The sequence below is a fragment of the Mixophyes fleayi genome, chromosome 6 (genome assembly GCF_038048845.1).
Source record: "Mixophyes fleayi isolate aMixFle1 chromosome 6, aMixFle1.hap1, whole genome shotgun sequence".
Lineage (NCBI taxonomy): Eukaryota > Metazoa > Chordata > Amphibia > Anura > Limnodynastidae > Mixophyes > Mixophyes fleayi.
In genome coordinates this window covers 218843010-218862768 of record NC_134407.1, presented here as the reverse complement: position 1 = coordinate 218862768, position 19759 = coordinate 218843010, and the positions used below count along the sequence as shown (strand labels likewise).

Genomic DNA, 19759 nt, shown 5'->3' with positions numbered 1-19759 from the left:
AGCTTCCTAGGAAAGTGGAGTGAATATCTGAGATGGGTGCAGCTCCTGCCATCTTCTGTGTCCTCTGTCTATGGCCGGCACCCACAAATGAATCACCTTCTTTGGGCAGATTAGTGCAAACAACAAGATGACGTTGTGTGGGAGCTGGAGGATAACAGAGGACTAACAGTAGCCGGACCACTGAAGATGGCAGGAGCTGCAGGAGACGTAAGTTGTAAGTTTCTGATATAACGGTTTCTATAAATGATGTCACAGAATCTCTCACCTCTCCAGTCAGCAGGTAGAGGATCTCCAGGTTGAGATTAAATATCCCATCAGTCAAATGACTGATCATCATCCCCTCTACTCCCATTATGATGGGGCCCCAAAATGCTCGGCCTCCAGCCCTCTGCTTTTCTGGATGAACACCTCTTCTATAGGTGCACAAATTCACTTATTCAGCCTCCAGTACCACCTCTATCTCTCCTATCGTTACTTTTTCCCCTTCTGTCTCCCCCAAGGTGGCTACAGCTCTTTGAAAGCCATATTACCCCTTATATACAGACATACATATGGGGAAAGCAGAAGCTGGGCTATCTAGAGGAGATGTGGTCATGGGGGGGCTTAACCTTTATCTAAGCATGTCTGGAAGAGACAGAGAGAGAGAGAGACCACAGTGACTGGCTGAGGGGGGGACCTCATCCACAAAAGAGATTTCTATTAGTGTGTGCAGCAACTAAAGAAAGTGATAGAGATAAGCAGCCTAGCTGCCCACTGATTAGAGAGGGGCCGAGAAGTGAGGTAATGTCTGACTGATCACTATACACAGGTCACCAATAATGTGCCTGCCACAACAGCACAGGAAAAAGAGAGAAGAGAGAGCATAATAGCTGGGACGCTGGTATCAGTCTGCGCATGTGCGCAATGCCGAAGAAGCCACATCTGTTAGCTTCGAGTTCTACACTACGGTGCCCCCCGCTCCATTCAGGGGAGGAAAGGAACCAGTTTGCAAGACTGTAAGTGAAAACGTAAGTCCCTCTTCATCCTGATAGCACACTGCCCATTGTTGAGACTTTATAAACTGTCCTTTGTTGTGCTGTTTCAGAGACTGCACTAAAGACAGGCATAGCCTACTAAAGCAGACCACTCTCTAGGCTCATTACAGGTGTGGACATACCTTTTGTTGCCTGTGGGATTTCTTATTGAACTTTATGGGACATAGCCTATGTTTATTAGGACTTCCACAGCTGCTGTTTGTCGGATCTCATAGTGAACTCTATGGGACATTGCACATGTTTGATTCGGACTCCACATCTTCTGTTCCTAATCACTTATTATTACAGCTTCTGAAGTGTACATTATCTAACACACTCATACATTTGGCTGTTTGTTTTATGCACATTGTTCTGGCCAGAACTTCAACTCATTATGTAACACAATAAATTTATTCCTCTCTTCCTATCACATATTTCATTTAGCGCCAAGGATTTATATTTCCACAGGACACCAATAACCCACTGATCACTATACACAGGTCACCAATAATCCACTGATCAGTATACACAGTTTACCAATAATCCACTGATCAGTATACACAGGTCACCATTAATCCCCTGATCACTATACACAGGTCACCAATAATCCCCTGATCACTATACACAGGTCACCAATAATCCCCTGATCACTATACACAGGTCACCAATAATCAACTGATCACTAATAATCCACTGATCACTATACACAGGTCACCAATAATCCCCGGATCACTATACACAGGTCACACTGGTATCACTGTGGAGTACCCAGGTGGGGTATAAGATCAAAGTCTACTCTAAATGTATTATATCAGGACACCAGAACCTGCTGCAACTGTATTACACTAATTACACCTCAAACTGTGTTATAATAACAGGGCCCCAGTCAGCTCACAAGTATTATACCCACAGGACACCAGAGTCTGCTCCCACTGTATAATAATGTATAATAATAAACATAATTACCTGGTGCTGGACACAGCAGTCACCTCTCTGACTCCTCCTACTCTAAGGTCACCCGGAAGTTACAATAGAAGAAAGATCACTTCCGGTATGTAGAAGAACACAGGCAGCGAAGATCAGTTGGAACGCACAGGCAGGAAGTCCGTGAAACGTAACAGACCGGAAGTCGGTGGACCGCACAGTCAGAAAGCCAGGTGGAACGCACACCCCGGAAGTCGGTGGACCGCACACCCCGGAAGTCGGTGGAACGCACAATCAGGAAGTCGGTGGAACGCACAGACCGGAAGTCAGGTAACATCTTTAGGGTGAGAGGACGCAGTGACTGGCAGGTTATGTACCTACATAGATATAATGAGATATAACGATAAACATAACACAGGTAAAATAAAATAGGTGATGAATGAGGAGGATATAAGTATTATGAGGATTATACAGTAGGAATTACTGTGACTACCACAATATCTCTTAGATGCAGCTGCTGATTGTTACTTGGGACTAGGCTGCCTGTTACCTCCTGAGTGGAGGAGAGGAAAATTACTGTCACATATCTGTCAGTCATCAGCTGTAAGACATTACTTGTTCTGTACTGATATACGTCCTAAAGTACATTCACCTCTTCACTCTATCCTGAGGGATCAATGACATCCAAGTTATTTCCCTCTGATATAACAAGACCACACCACAATGGCTGCACCCAGTAACATTTATGGTCCCCCTCCCCCTGCACTGAGATACATAGGATGACACAGCTGGGTGCTGGAGGGGAGATGTCTCCCAGTAGAAGAGGGCAGGGAGAGAGAAGGATGTCTGTGAGTGCCACAAACTGGGGACGAGGAGTGACAGGGTGTGATGGGGACACACAGAGTGTAAGGGGGTGTAGTGAAGAGCACAATACAACCTGGGGACAATGTGATGAGGGTCTCAGTATATAATTGAGTCAGAGAGGGCAGGGAGGCCTGTGAGAGAGAAGCTGGTGGATTGGTTTTGGTTGGATTGCTTGGGATATACTTACATTTACAATCTGCGCAGATAAGACTTAACCCAAATAAAAGCAATGATCATGGTAATATTTATAGCACAGCACTGCATGTTTATATTTAGTGTAGGACCGGCCAAACGGGAAAGACTGGTGTGAGTTTATCAGTGTTTAATAGTACTTGTAATATACGTATAGGGGCTGCTGCAGAGTTGGCTGCAAAATGGGCGTAAATTACTGTTAATAAACACACACAGAGATGCGTCTGCCTCTGCACCATATGCATTTGTTATAAGTCATCATCATCAGTGAGTATTTCCACCTGCCCTCTATAGTCCTAACAGGCCTATATGCAGGTTTTGGTAGGTCTGCATTAGCCACGTTATTGTAAACACGTCTTTACTGTAACCGACCAATGTTAGATCGCTGACATATGGGACCTACATTGTACATATAATTTACATATAACTTACATAACACACAAAATAGGACTAACTTTCAGGATCTGCCTCACTTCCTCGGCAGCATCGTGTCAGGATGCTGCTTCATCTCAGCAGCTCCTGTCTCTGGGATTGGATTGGACTTTATTATTGTGTTTCACTGAATCTGTTATCTGGCAGTACCTCTGATCCACCAGAGGTGCTGCTATTGTGCTTTGCTTCTCTGTCCTTTAGGAGTTACCTTGTTGCACTCATTACCTCTTGCACCTGGGTCTCTCTCTACTTATACCTGCCACTCCTTGCATACCTTGCTGGTCATTGCTGTTGTTCTTGTTCCATGTTGCTGTGCTCCTGGTTCACCTGTTCCCTTGGATTTCTTCATATTACATGTTTACCTGCATTAGCCGTGTTCCTGGTCTTTGCTTTCTGCATCTCCCTGCAATCCTCATCCCTACACCATCCAGTTTGTACCTTCCAGCAATAAACATTGTGTGTTTCACCATATTCCGGGCTCCTTAGCTGTGATTTCTGCATTGAAGTGTGACACTAACCAGCAACTTGACTGCTCTGTTAGTAATCATTATCTAGTCCTGATAATAATCATTCTTCTTCTGGCCACTGGTCCCTTGACTTACAATCTGTTTCCTGTCCATTTCCAGTGCCCCAACCGACATGGTTGCCGAGTCACTGCCGTAGCTGAGACCACACATGTGCACAGTCATTGGTGCAGCCAGGAAGGAGGTGGGGCTTCCACTGATGTGTTTAAGACCTTGTTGGATTGTGCGCTTTAGTCCCACTGTCCAGTGGAAAGCTGATGGAGGGGAACAAATAAAAACTATGACGTGGGATGTGTGGTTGGATCTACCTTTCCCCACACGGAAATAAGAAAAAATAACTTATTGTCTAAATGTATTTTTCATATTGGCGCTGAGCACCCGATTATATTGTAAATTCAGTTAGTGTATTATTTGTTACAGTTGATTTTGAGAGACTTTATGTGTAATATTGTAAAGACAGATAATCCCATGCTAATTGAGCATTTGATTTGAAGCCAGGACGCTGTTAGATTGACCACCAGCACTTTGTTTGAATGTAAACCTGGGGGTCCCTGTATGTCTTTGTTAGAAATTATAGTGGAACCATCCCATTGAGGAAACATGTAGATTTGGGAATCCCAGGTTATTGTAAAATGTATTTACATCCAGTTATAGATAAAGCATTAATTCCTGTGACCAGAGCTACTCACTGATACATTAATGTTAATATGTAATATCTCAGCCCAGACTTGTTGGCACCAAGGTGGAGAGAGGACTGAGCCCTTCCTGTCACTGAATGGTGGAAAGTGTGAAAACATCCAAACTGATTCACATGTAAGATTGTGAATCATTCTGCATTGGGACAAGGGGCAGAGGCTGGATTACATGCTGCCACCATGTGTGTAAAACCTATACATAAAGGCAGTATAGCCCCATGTACAGTGTGTACCATCTTGTACATCTGATGTGTATCACATACTTGCCTACGTTTGCAGGCAGCTTTCCGGGAGGGGGTCCGTCGTGGGGGCGTGCCCATTGCCCCTATCAATTACAGGCAATTTCAGCCAATCGCAGCAGGGGTCGGGGGCCATGATGCCGCGTTTAGCCCCGAAATCTGGATCCGGGATTTTTGCCTGCTCTCTCGGGAATCCGGGAGAACTCCTAAAACTTCGGGAGTCTTCCGGACATTCCGGGAGAGTAGGCAACTATGGTGTATCATCACTATCACAGAGGGGTGTAAGGACTACTTTTGAGCACATAAACACCATTCTGCTTACAAGATCCTGTATAATGCCTATTGTCTGCTGTATTCCTATGAAAGAAGAAATTAAACTACTAAATTAAACTACTAATGACATGAGGCTCTCCTTGGGTATTCAACTAAAAGTGTATTGTTGGGGATCTGATGTTTTAACTAGACTCAGTGACCAAAGACAAAATAGTTAAATGAAATATAACTTTTATTATTGTGATGTCAAGGGTTACCAGGATTGAGTGACTCATACAAGCCTCCTTGTTTTGTAGATAAGATACATACAATGATCTCTGTTGGTACAAACACATTTCTTTATGTCCAGGAATGAACTGCTTTTAACTGGTCTTAGGGGGGAGAAGAGGGGGCTTAGATTCAGAGTTTAATTAGACTGACACCTAAATAGCTTTAGCCTCAACTGGAACTTTGAGAAGACTGACTGTGTCCAGCAAATATCCTGATTTATTGTACTGGGTGCTATCTAGCAAGGAGGCTCCTCAGGTTAAGACATTTCTCAACAATCAAATTGTATTCAGCAGCTAAGTATTTATTAATTTTATATGTATATTTTATAATAAATATTATGTGTTTTACAATTGTCTGTCAATCATTGTAATCTCACACCAGAACATAAAAGAGTTAATGTCCATCTTCTGACAATTATTGCCCATAAACTGTTATCTCCATTACAAAAAGCAAAATATAAAACATTCTTAAAACCAATCGGGCTGATGGAGGGTGATCAATAATCACATGAACAATCTGTTACTGATATTGTGGTAGGGATATTACAGTTGGGACTAGACCTAACCTACAAAATCTGTCACACTCAAATATTTTCTACCTAATGATATCAAAATTATATTCGTAACAATCAAAAAGGGAAGAAAATTCTGCGCTGGGCTGCACCAAACTACAATACACACAGTGCAGCTGTGATGCACAGGGGTAAACTGCTAATCCCCACTATAGAAACCTGATACAAACAAAAGAAACAGCACAAGAGTGTGGTATCAAAGTAGGTGTTCAAGATATAAATTATAAAAATGTATAAAATATAAATTATTAACCTCTACCAGAAATAAAGGCAGAATACATAAAACTGTCACTCCAGAAATGTAATAAAATACACTTTAATAGTACATCATAAAATAAACCTCTATAAAAACATATAATACCAGCCAATCGGTATAAAATTAATACATAGCTCGAAATGAGAATTATATTGATAAATTTAGATAGATGATAATCGCCTTATGTAATATATTTGCATATTTGTTTGTATCAAAATTATATTCGTCCACAATTCATGTGAACTAATCCCTGTTGTGTATATGATACCATTCAATCATGGAAATAATTAATTCTATCCTCGGATTGTATTGCACAGAGTTTGCTCATTTGTTCCATAGCTATCGGATGAATATACACATTCATTCCATTTAAATATCATACCTATTTCAGTGCAGTACACTCAAGACCTACTCATCAGAATTTATAGTCATGGCCCATGGTTTTGAGAATGACACAAGTATTGGTTTTCTCAAAGTTTGCTGCTTCAGTGTTTTTAGACCTTTTTGTCAGATGTTGCTATGGTATACTGAAGTAAAATTATAAGCATTTCATAAATGTCAAAGGCTTTTATTGACTCTTTGCATTACATTTATGCAAAGAGTCAATATATGCAGTGTTGACCCTTCTTTAATTCCCTCTGGCATGCTGTCAATCAACTTCTGGGCCACATACTGACTGATGGCCGCCCATTCTTGCCTAATCAATGCTTGGAGTTTTTTGTTTTTTTGTTTGTTCATCCTCCCTGCCATGGACCAAAAATTTTGATGTTTTGATCCCCAAGTCACTTAGTTATCACTTTTGCCTTATGGCATGGTGCTCCATCATGCTGGAAAAGGCATTGTTCATCATCAAACTGTTCTTGGATGGTTGGGAGAAGTTGTTCTTGGAGGATGTTTTGGTACTATTCCTTATTCATGGTTGTGTTCTTAGGCAAAATTGTGGGTTAGCCCACTCACCTGTCAGAGAAGCATGAATGGTCTCGGGATGCTTTATTGTTGTCATGGCACAGGACTGATGGTAGCACTCACCTTTCCTTCTCCGGACAAGTGTTTTTCCAGATGCCCCAAACAATCTGGATAGGCATTCATCAGATAAAATTACTTTACAGACCTCAGCAGTCCAATACCTGTACCTTTTGCAGAATATCAGTCTGTCCCTGATGTTTTTCTTGGAGAGAAGTGGCTTCTTTGCTGGCCTTCTTGACACCAGGCCATCCTCCAAAAGTCTTTGCCCCACTGTGCGTGCAGATGCACTCGCACCTTACTGCTGCCATTTCTGAGCAAGCTCTGCACTGGTGGTGCCCTGATCCCGTAGCTGAATCAACTTTAGGAGACGGTCCTGGCACTTGCTGGAGGTTCTTCGGCGCCCGGAAGCCTTCTTCACAACTATTGAACCTCTCTCCTTGAAGTTCTTGATGATCAAATAAATGGTGGATTTATGTGCAATCTTACTAGCAGCAATATCCTTTTTGTGCCAAGCAATGATGACTGCACGTGTTTCCATGGTTAATAGAGGAAGCACAATAACAAACGTAATAGGGATACTTTCAGCGCTTCTGGATTCTCATTAACTAAGGAAGGTCGATAGAACCATAGTGTGATGTCATATATAACTCGATAGTAGATAAATAAAATCACTTGCATCAAAAGTTCATATATATATATATATATATATATATATAGATTCCCACGCTGATCTCTATATTCCATTTTCACATGAATAGAGGGGCATAAGAGTTGTCAGACATCCCATTCTTAATATGACAAACTTACAATTGTAAATCTGTCAATGTTCCCATAGCAGGTGCTTGTGTAGAAAACTCAAACGTATTCATGTGTCGGTCAGGTGTATGGTCATCAATCAGGATTCACTAACAGATAATTAATATGAGGAATCCGGCCTCACTTTCTCTCATAGCCACATATCGTGTGTATTGTATGAAAAATAAACATAAAAAATATCTAGTGTAGTAGGTAAAAACATTTAAGTTTAATATAAAACAAGCATATGCAAAAATCACACGAGAGAGAAAGTGGGTTTGCCCATACCAGATAAGAGGTAAGAATTCACATTGGATAGATTGAAATCGTCCCGGAATGAAATCAAAAGGGAATCTTCACAGAGATATTGAATTAAGGAACTGGGCTACCGCTACTACTGTCCTCCAAACCACTGACGCGTTTCGACTTAAAAAGGTATTTTTCAAGGTGATAGATGCAAACAATACTGGGGTCCTATATATACCTCAAGCAGATGCACATCTATTTCTGGTAGTGCTGAAAGTATCCCTATTACGTTTGTTATTTACTTGTATTTACAACCGATGTACAATTGTTTGGGAATCGTTTAGCTGCAACTGTATGTAACACGCTGATTATTGATCAATTAGAGGAAGAACAATGATTTCAAGCACCACCCTCCTTTTAAAGCTTCCAGTCTGTTATTCTAACTCAATTATCATGACAGAGCGATCTCCAGCCCTATGCTCGTCAACACTCTCACCTTTGTTAACGAGAGAATTACTGACCTGATGTCAGCTGGTCTTTTTGTGGCAGGGCTGAAATGCAGTGGAAATGTTGTTTTTGGGATAAAGTTCATTGTCATGGCAAAGAGGGACTTTGAAATGAATTGCAATTCATCTGAATACTCTTCAAGACATTCTGGAGTATATGCAAATTGCCTTTGAAAAACTGAGACAGCAGACTTTGTGAAAAATATTTTCTCTTCCCTGCCATTGGGGGGAACTGCGAGACATTGGGGTATAGTAGTGGGCTCAGGAGTCTTGTCACTTTAACTGCTAAGTCTTTGGACTCCTCCCCTGCTATGCCCCTCCTCTCCAGAGAGATCCTCAGTTTTTTGTAAGTCACTGGAGAGTTAAGGTCACTAGAGTATAGGCTCCTGCCTGTACTCTGTTTAGTCTTTAGAATGCCATGTTTTTATTTTATTATTCATCCCTTCAGGTGCAGCGCGGGATCCCAGACAAATAGACCCAGAAGAGTGAGTAGGACTCAGCTCTGATCACTCTGGGTCCCAGCGGAGTATAGAGAAGCCTAGCGCTCTCCTCACCAGCACCTCTGCCGGCATGCTGCCAAGTAGATTAGATAGGGGGAGGCTGTCTGAAAAAGAAAGAAGATCGTTAAGCCGTCACAGGCTCCCTCTCAGTAGCGACAGGGGAGTGAGGCTGTTTGAGTCTTTCCTCCTCTGCCGCGCTTACATGCCGGCAGGTCCCCGCTCTCCCTGGACATAACGAGCAGTTTTTATGGGGACATATGCAGCGCTCAGACTCAGGAGAGGTGAGTGGGACTGCAGAGAGGATGCGCAAGAGGTCTGGGCATGCTGTATATCGCGCGTCAGGCGCTCCTAGGCGGCCATTGATGGGGCCAGGAGTCTCTCAGGAAGCAGAGCTGGCAGCGCCAGGAAGGAGGAGGAGTATTAAGGTAACTTCTGTCCTCTGTTCTTCCCGCACGGTGGTAAGTGAAATCCTCTGGTTGAAATCATGCAGCACTGCCCTGGAACTCTCAGCTCTCCTATCCTCCGGTGATAGCCATAACTGTGTACAGATTTCAGGCTTGTGTGACTAGAGGAGTGTTGTCTGGAGGTGTTTTATATGTTTATATTTGTCTTGTGAGTTATTTCAGGAAAAGGAATTCTCACAGACAGTACTGTAACCCCTTTTTTTATATTGGAGTGGTGCTCTTATTTTAGAGAGACTTCCTAGCACAGGAGACTTCTATTTCTGTAGTCTCATTTTGTCTGCATTTCTTTTAAATATTATTTTAAGAACCAGGACAATGGCTGAGAAGGGGACAGCTAAAAGCAAGGGTCACTCTGTGCCTTCTGCAATGTATTATACCTGTGCAAAATGTAACACAAAACTTTCTGTTGGACACACAGACCGAAACGCCCTTTGCGCAGCTTGTACTGCGGACGCTCAGAGGCGAGACAACTCAGCCCAGGAGGGGTCTTCTGCAGTGGTAGAACCGCCCTGGATGCAATCCTTTTCTTCGGCTGTGGAGAAACTGACGGCCGTGATGCTGCGGGTAACAGAGGTACGTGACAACACTACCCCACTTACACTTGCAGGCAGCCAGTCTGACGAGAATGCTTCCACATCACAGGCAGGGTCTACCCACAGGGAAGATAGGCTAGTATCTATTTCCCAGAGGGGTAAAAGAGCTATTACTGATGCAGGTCTGGACATAGATCAGCTCTCTGATCTCTCCTCAGCAGAGGAAGGTGAGGTAGATATAGACCCAGAAGGGGAGGCTATCTATGATTCTGACTCAGTCTCCACGAGTGTGGACAGTCTTATTTTGGGAATCAGGCATACTTTAGGGTTGGCTGATCCGGAGCCCGCAGCACCTAAGGGTATCTCTTTATTTAAAAGACCTAAGGCACAGTTAGCAATATTCCCGCATTCTCCAGAAATGTTAGAGATTATTTCTGAAGCTTGGCAGAAGCCAAATAAGCAGTTTATAATGCCGGGAAAGTTTAACCCCCTTTATCCTCTGCCACCTGAGGATACAGTTAAGTGGGAATCTTCGCCTAGGGTGGACACTCCGGTAGCCAGATTAGCTTCATCTTCGGCTATCCTTGTCCAAGAACGGATAACCCTTAAGGATTACACTGATAAGAAGTGTGATCTGGCTCTTCGCTCAGCTTACACCGCTGTGGGAAGTCTGTTTAGACCTATTATGGCTGTAGCCTGGGCTAACAAGGCTGTGCAATTATGGATAGAGGCTTTGATTAAGGGCCTTAGAGATAACTTTCCGCGTACAGAGCTTGTAAATCTAGCTGAACATGTACTAGAAACTTCGGAGTATTTTTTTTTAAATCAGGTAAGACTTTATTGTATTTTTTATCTTTTCTTAACATTCTAAACACTACAACAAAAAAGAAAGCCCATAACAGAAGGCTAAACCCCCAACTATATCCCACACAGTGATACAGGTATCATAAAATACACATACACAATAGGATAAAAAAAAAAAAAAAAGCATTGACATTCAGATTTTCAAGCCAAGGTATGCACACCTTCCACATTTTCAAGATACAGTAAAATAATAATACATTTTTGATAATACAGAATATAATCGTTGACTTTAATGACATATTACTAAGTGGCTGGATGTCTGCCCCAAGCATTACATTAGGAGAGCTCCACCTCCCTCAATCCTTCCGTGACATATGGGGATATCCTCCATCTGTACCATATTCTCTCGTACTTATCCACTAGGTTCCTGCTAGTGTACATGAATCTTTCATGGCCGACTGTATCATTAACAAGGTCGATCCAGTTATTCAAAGTCGGACCTTCAGGTGCCATCCATTTCCTAGCTATCACCACCTTTGCTAACATGAGTAGTGTGTTGATAAGCAGTCTAATAAGTCTACGGGTTTTCTTGCTCAAGCCTAAGCCAAACATACAGAGTTTTGGAGTCAAGGCCACTACTCCCACCTCCAGTCTTTTAATACAATCCTCCACCTTTCCCCAAAATGATGAGACCAGCGGACATTCCCAAATCATATGCCAAAAGTCCCCTTTCTCGCTCCTACACCTGGGACACAGAACCCTCTGACCCCCATCAAATTTAGAAAGCCGAAGAGGGGCGAGATATGCTCTGTGTAACAGAAAGAACTGGACCTGGCGAAATTTGATTGATGCAGTGACCTCTTTCGGGCTACTTAACACCACATTCCATGCTTTGTCACTAAGACGCCCCAGATCACCCTCCCACCTGCATCGCAGCTCCGGCAAGCCCCCTTCACCCGATCCTTCCATCAATATTGAATACAAAAATGAAATTTGCCGCCTTTGGCCCAACCTTGAGAGTTGCACCCTTAATGAATCCACACTAAAGCTCGGGGCAGCTTCCCGAAACTGCGAGGCCAGAGCATGTCTTAACTGCAAATATCTATAAAAGTAACCCCTAGGTATCTCATATAAACTCTGAAGTTGCTCAAATGAATATAATATTCCACTCTCATACAGTTGTCCAATATGTATTATGTTATAAATTCGCCAAGCTCCAGCTCCCTCCATCCTAATCAATTCTCCAAAATCCAAATTATCCCAAAGTGGAGTGCACGGGTCCAAGTCCAATCCACCCCCAAGCTGGGATGACAGTCGCCAAATTTTCATGGCCTGTACTAACAAAGGGGGGTCCCTCACAGCCTTTCTTCCAGCCAGAAGAAACTGCACACGCATATGATTAGAGCCTGTCTCAGAAACTAAAAAGTCATGCAAATCTACACCCATCCGCGACCGGAACCATACCTCAATATGTGTCAACTGGGAGGCAAAATAATAAAGCCGTAGATTTGGCAAAGCCAGGCCCCCTGATCCTCGGGAACGATATAAGGTGGTAAGCTTAACTCTTGCTCTCTTGCCTGCCCACACCAAAGAGGCCATGAGACGTTCAATGTAGCGAAATATGCTATGGGGGATATATACCGGTGACTGCTGTAAAACATACAAAAACTTTGGTTGAATTATCATTTTGATCAAAAGAAACTTCGGAGTATTTAGCGAATGCTCTTATTGTAGCTGCTCGTTGTAACCTATGGTTACGGACTTGGTCAGTGGAAGCAGACTCTAAAAGAGCTTTAGAGAATTTACCCTTTGACGGATTAACTGTATTCAGGGCGGAGCTCGAAAGGGTTATTCAGGAGACTACGGGGGGAAAGAGTATTTCTCTACCTATGGTCTCCAACAGGCCCCGTCAGGGTAGGTTTCGCTCCTTTCAGAGTTTTTCCCGAGGGGGAGGTACCCTTAATAGAGGGCAGTTCTCAGCATCTAGGCCATCCGCTAGTAGAAGCAGAGGAGGGAGAGGTGCAGCGAGGAGGGGTTCTTTTCGCCCAGCAGACAAGCCCTCCGCGTGGCAGAGTTCTTCGGGGGGAGGAATTGTGTCCCGGGGTTATGTTATAGACATAGCCCACTCCCCCCGTCAAAGATTCTTCGTCACTCCTCTCCCCTCTTGCCCCCTCAGACGTGTTGCACTTCAGGAAGCTATTCAAAAGCTTCTGACTGTCCAGGTTCCTCCTCTAGAAAGGGGTACACATACACACACATACTTGTTTTTTTGCATCGTGAGGACCCATGTCTGGAACATGGCGTATAGGGACACCACTTTCCTAATGCCCTGTCAATAGAACAATCATAGGGGTATGTGTAGGAGCGGTTTGTCACCAGAGTTACTACATGAGATTTACACTTTGACTTTGCATAAAGAACTGACACGGACTGCAAGATGGGGAAAGTGTCATGTATTTTGACACATTCCGGCATACATAAATTATTAAATAATAACAATGGTAGGGACAGTTTTTTGTATTCTTGCCGTCTGAAGACATCCGCATGCCCGCTTACACCGACACCTAGCCATAGAGGCTACAGCCCTGTTCAACCACTGTGCATCATTTTAACAAGTTTGATCTCTCTTTAAAGCTGCTATTCGGTTCTTTATGTAGAATTTCACCCCCGACCAGTTCCAATCTTTCAGTATGGGTGGTTCAGCCACTAGGCACTCAACACAGTCTCGCTTTCCGGGCACCCGGCATGTCTGTATAAACTTCAACAGGTGTTTCTCCAGAGCCTGGACCTGCTCTCTGTCCCAGGATTTCCTCCACACTTCTCTGCAACCTGAAAGAAAATAGAGTGGATCATTATGGCTCAGCAAAGTACAGAGAAGGCAAAATTCTTCTGCATAGCAAAACTGTGTGCTACACCTACCTGTGGAAACCATGGCTGGGCACTGGTCCCGTGTTGTCAGGTCCATACACCGCCTCTCTTCTGATGTGGAAGTGTCAACTACACGCTTGGCCACTTGTCCCTCTCTCACAGGGGATTGCTCATCATTGGACTTGTCGCTCTGAAGCTGGACCAATTCTGAAAAGAAACAGGTATGTAAATGACCAAGGTAAAAGTCAAAAGCATACATCAAACCAGATTTTCCACTTACTGTCCGGATCAATGTGCATCTCGTCCAAATTCCTGCCTTTCAATTCAGCCAGTCTGCCACTCTCGAGAGCCATTAACAGTTTGCTGATCTTGGCGTTAAGAGGGTACCTTCTGGGAGGCGGTAATATTGACGGAGGACCCTGATGTCGTGCCCAAGAAAGTCTGCCAACTGATCCTTCGAGAGAATGGCAACATGCTTTAGAAGCTTCGTGGAAGACAGCGTGTGGGCACCTCCCCCCTAAGCTGCATGGCTGGTGCTCTTTCCTCTTGGCGCCATACATTCATGACCTGTGCCCGCTCAGCTGCAGACGCATTGTCCCCTAAGGTCGCTAGCTAGATCTTTAGCCCGGCACTCATCATAGGATAGAGGGGCTGGTTGTGCGGGTATAGGCTGTTGTGTAGAGGTTGCTGCTGTCTACGGATCTGGTTCACCTAGTTCCCGGCTGTCAACTGGGCCGCTGCCTTGGCCACTGTCGCCATAAGTTTCCTCCACCTAGGTAACATGCTGTTGGTGCCATTCCCTTAGCGCCTCTCTCATCTCCGCCATTTGGCGAATGGCTGATGTCAATGTCCTTGGCACTCCACAGAGTCTCAAGGTCCGTCCTGGACACGTCGGCGTAGTTAGACATCCTGTGTGGAATGATGAGGCCCTGATCGCAGCTTTCTGAAGTGGCTTGTCCGATAACATAAAGGATGAGCTATCTACTCCTGATCTGCCTTCTACACTTGATGAATTAATTTCCCTGTGTACTAAAGTTTATTTACGCTTTCAGGAACGTGCTCTGGAGAAAGGAAGGGGTGAAAGTTTTAAACTGCATCACCACCTTCTGCCCCAGCAGCCCACACCTCCAAGCGATGAGCCCATGCAGGTGAACTACTCTCGCATAACCCAGGAGGAACGTCGGAGATGCCGAATGACGAATTTATGCCTCTACTGTGCAGCTCCAGGGACACTTACTTGATTCCTGCCCCAAGTGTCTGGGAAACTCCCGCTCCTAACCAGTGATGGAGAAGCCAGGTTATGAGTAGTCAAAACTTCTCCACAAAAATCTGATTGTGTACCAACAATCACACTTGAACATGCTCAGCAAACCAAAAACCTCTCAGCTCTTCTTGATTCTAGTGCCGCTGGAAACTTCATTACTGTCACAGCGGTTCATTACCCCGACCTTTCTACATCACGGCAGTGAATGGAAGTCGCATCTCCGATAGTATTATCATCCACCAGACACATCTTCTCGAGATTAGAATTGGGGCTCTGCACTCAGAATTGCTTAAGCTTCTCATCATTCCCAAAGCTTCACATTCCTTAGTTCTAGGTTTATGTTGGCTCCGGTTACATAACCTTCAGATTGATTGGACTACGTCTCAGATTACATCCTGTGGTGTATCTTGTAAAGGACTCTTGCCTCCACCGTGTTATACTACTTCGGACCACAGTCTCCTCTGGTCAAGAGCTTCCACCTTTACCTTACAGAGACTTCTCTGATGTCTTCAGTAAAGCTGGTGCTGACTCTTTACCACCACATAGAGTGTGGGACTATCCTATCGATTTGATGCCAGGGAAAACTTCCTCACCTTCCAGAGCAGGTTTCATTTTTGTGAAGACAAAATATGGTGGTCTCTGCCCCTGCATTGACTATAGAGGTTTGAATGATATTACCTTCAAAACTCATTATCGTTTGCCCCTTATTACGGAACTGTTTGTGTCAGAGGTGCCACCATTTTTACCAAATTTAGATTTGAGAGGGGCTTACAATTTAATTTGAATTTGTGAAGGGGATGAATGGAAGACTGCTTTTAACACTCGTGACAGGCAATACGAGTACCTTGTCATGCGATTCGATTGAGTAATGTCCCAGAGGTATTCCAGCATTATGTCAGCAAAATTTTCCGTGACCTCCTCTACAAAACAGTTGTTGTCTACTTGGACGACATTCTTCTCTTCTCCAATAATCTGGAATCACATCGTGCCCATGTCAAAGAGGTTCTTTCACGACTCTGTGCCAACCGTCTCTTTTGTAAATTGGAGAAATGAACCTTTGAAGTCCCATCCATCTCCTTCTTAGGTTACATTATTTCTGGCACTGACTTACAGATGGACCCAGAGAAGCTCAAGTCAATTCTCAAGTGGCCTCTTTCAACCACTCTCAAGGCGGTCCAATGCTTTCTGGGTTTCGCAAATTATTACAGGAAATTAATTAAAAAATTCTCCACTCATGTGGCTCCTATCACAGCCCTTAACAAAAAAGGGGTCTGATGCCTTCAATTGGTCTGAAGAAGCTAAAGCAGCATTCCATTGCATCAAACAACTCTTCATTTCTGCTCCAGTTCTACGCCAGCCTGATTTATTCTGACCTTTTATCCTGGAAGTGGATGCCTCTGCAGTAGGAGTAGGTACTGTTGTATCCCAGCATTTTGAAGATGGATATCTTCATCCCTGTGGCTATTTTTCTCACAAATTTCTGCTGGCAGAGAAAAGTACTCTATAGAGGATGAAGAATTATTAGCCATTAAGTTGGCTTTGGAGGAATGGAGACATTTGTAGGAAGGAACCAAATATCTCATCTATGTCGTCACAGATCACAAAAACCTTCTGTATCTAAAGTCAGCCCAGCGTCTCAATCCAAGACAAGCTAGATTGGCCTTGTTCTTTTCCAGGTTTGACTTCAAGGTAACCTACCAGCTAGGATCCAGGAATTGAAAGGCCGATTCCCTTTCACATTCCATGGTTCAAGATGAGGATCTTTGCCTCACTCAAAAAAGTCTCACCATCGATCCTGTGTCCTTTTCTACCACCAATGTTGTTTCTACCCCGCCTCTAGGGAAAATATTTGCAGTTCCGGCACTTTGCAAGAAATTGTTCCATTGGGCTCATGCCTCCAGATTCTCTGGACATTCTAGAGTTCAAAAGACTCAAATTTCTCCAAAGATCCTATTGGTGGCCTACTCTCAAGCAGGACATCCAAGAATTCATAGCTGTGCCACTTAGAATGTAAGCTCTGTAATGAGCAGGGTCCTTCATACCCTTTGTTTTCATGTCTGCATTTATTTTGTCTACCTTGTATGTCCCTGTTTTATGTATGTACTGTTGTCCCTACTGTACGGCGCTGTGGAGCACTGTGGTGCCTTGCAAATAATCGATAATAATAATAATAGCTTCCTGTTCCAAGTGTGCCCAACATAAAATATCTTGTCAGACACCTGCCGGCCAACCTCAATTTAGGAGGGCAAATACCGCATGCAATGTATAGACAGTTGAATTATGTCCCAGTTCTACGTCAAGATTCCTGCAGCAAAAACCTGCAGCTTCAGTAAATATGGAAGTACAAATCTGCAGCTGCCTGTGACCGTGTCAGTATAATGTAATACCCTAATTCTGTCCGATGTTAAATGTCTTAGTCCCTTAGATGAGACATTATCTCATATATTTGACCTGTGTTTGGCATGGCTGTACTATATCCTTTTGCAACCTTGTGTCCTGTTATTAAGAAATGAAGGCACAAGTATTTAGCTTCAAATACTGATGATATTAACAAATCAGAACACAGCAATACTATATTTTCGTACTGCACCCCTTATTCGGTTGGAAAGATTGAAAACGGTCACGCCAGGCTTGTGCCACGATACTAAGGCTGCCTATAAACCCTTCGGACAGTGTCTACGTATTCTGTACCTCTTTATAAGAAAAGAATGAGGTACTGATAGTCAGAAGTGTAAGAACAGAGAAGAAAACAGCAAAGAATAATAATAGTGAAATGATCTGTAAAAAAACAAAGAGATTTACATTAAGATGATAGCTGGATTGGGCACTAAGGGGAATTGGCTCTCAACTATTTTATTAATTCCCCTTAAATATTAACTAATCTTTGGTCCCTCCTCATTCCTTTTAAACCGAACAGGGAGTTACATCCAGGGCCGGATTAAGGAAATTGAGGCCCGAGTGCTAATGGAGCACTCCTAACCTCCCGAGCGCTTACCTCCGTCTTTTCTTCTCTGTTCTTCCGTCACTCACCCCCTGCTGTATTCCTTCTGAGGCACGCAGTTATCTCCTTACTGAGGAGATCTCATGAGAGTGAGATGAGATCTCAAGCGACTGGATGCAATAGCGATGAATGAAGGAGTCTTGCTGACACCACTGGCGACACTGTTATCTGTGCAAATGTATAAAGTATTGTCCATTTTCCATGCCCGCATACTTATATTACCCCCTTAACAGCACCGATAACAGTGTCGCTCATGCCAGTGACGTCAAGTCGCGCCGGCTTCTTCATTCATCACGATTGCTTGGCACATCAGTCATCCTGGAGCCTCGTCGGGTAGGAGCCCTTCGGTGTGAAGACGTCGGGGTAAGTGTTGCCGGGATAGTCGGCATCGATATGCTGACTACCACCGGTTATACCTATAATAGTAAAGTGCCAGAATTCGCCCTTGTGAAGCATATCCTTTACCTCCCATGCCTGTCTTCCTGGAATAAAACACCATCAGAAGTACAGTATACTACACACTTCATTTTAAATAATATATCTCGACCAAGTAAGTCAGTATGAGGCACTGCAATTAGAAAAAAGAATGCTTAGAAGGACCCAATATTAACTTATGCCTGTTTCCAAGGGAAAAATTAAGCACTTCACCGGTAACCCCCCCTCCCCCCCCCCCCCAGTTAATAAATATATATATCTCTGGATGTTCTTGTCTAAAGAATTTGAAGAAAGTTTAATTAGTATCAGAAAAACAAAACAACACATTTTCCTTTTTTTACTTTTGGTTCTCATCAACCAGACTTCAGACCTTAGTCTGTATCCATTCAATGGCAACAAATTTTACTTTATCTCTAGTGTTTTGTCACTTACTCGTCAATTTACTCTGTCGTCTGTTATATTGTTCTAATTTTATAGCATTATTACATCCAGGGTCAATTAGCTATAACCATTGTCTGTACACAATGGATATCTCTTATCTACTAGTAGTACATATATGTGGGACCTTATTCCCCTTTATGAATTCTGAAAATAAGCCATTACAGGGATTAAAACAGACCTATTATAATCCCCCTTTACTAATATCAATACATTTACAAGGCTCACTATTGCTTGTTCAGATCTTAAAGATTGACTTCCCATTGAATGGAATACTAATCTCTCTCCAGTCCATTCATTTTTAAACTAGTTTCACTAGTATCAGCCATAGCCCCTTGTCTTGCCTACATGGCACTTCCTGTATATCAATTGCAAGTTTTTATACTTATCCCATCATACGCAAATGGCGGTGAGGGTTGCTCTGGCGCTCGCTTCTCTTTGTTTCGCAAGGCTACTTTCCGCTACGCATGCGCTCTCCCATGCAAAATATTCCCTTCCTATTGCCACAGTTTCAAACAGTGTGTTTAATTCTCATATTAAGTGATTTACACAAACATATTTTATCTCTAACCGTACTCAATACATCTGGATCACAACCACCGTTAGGAAATTTAACAATCCTAAGTGTACACTGTGAGGTCCCAACACAGTCACTTTCAACTGGGAGAACCAGAATATCAACGTTT

General features: G+C 43.3%; 1 protein-coding gene across 2 annotated transcripts in view; it reads right to left on the bottom strand.

The window, feature by feature from the left end:
• LOC142159791 (uncharacterized) overlaps window positions 1-19759 on the bottom strand; it is a 1176369-nt gene that overhangs the window by 973463 nt on the left and 183147 nt on the right. The gene's annotated exons all lie outside the window — the stretch shown is intronic.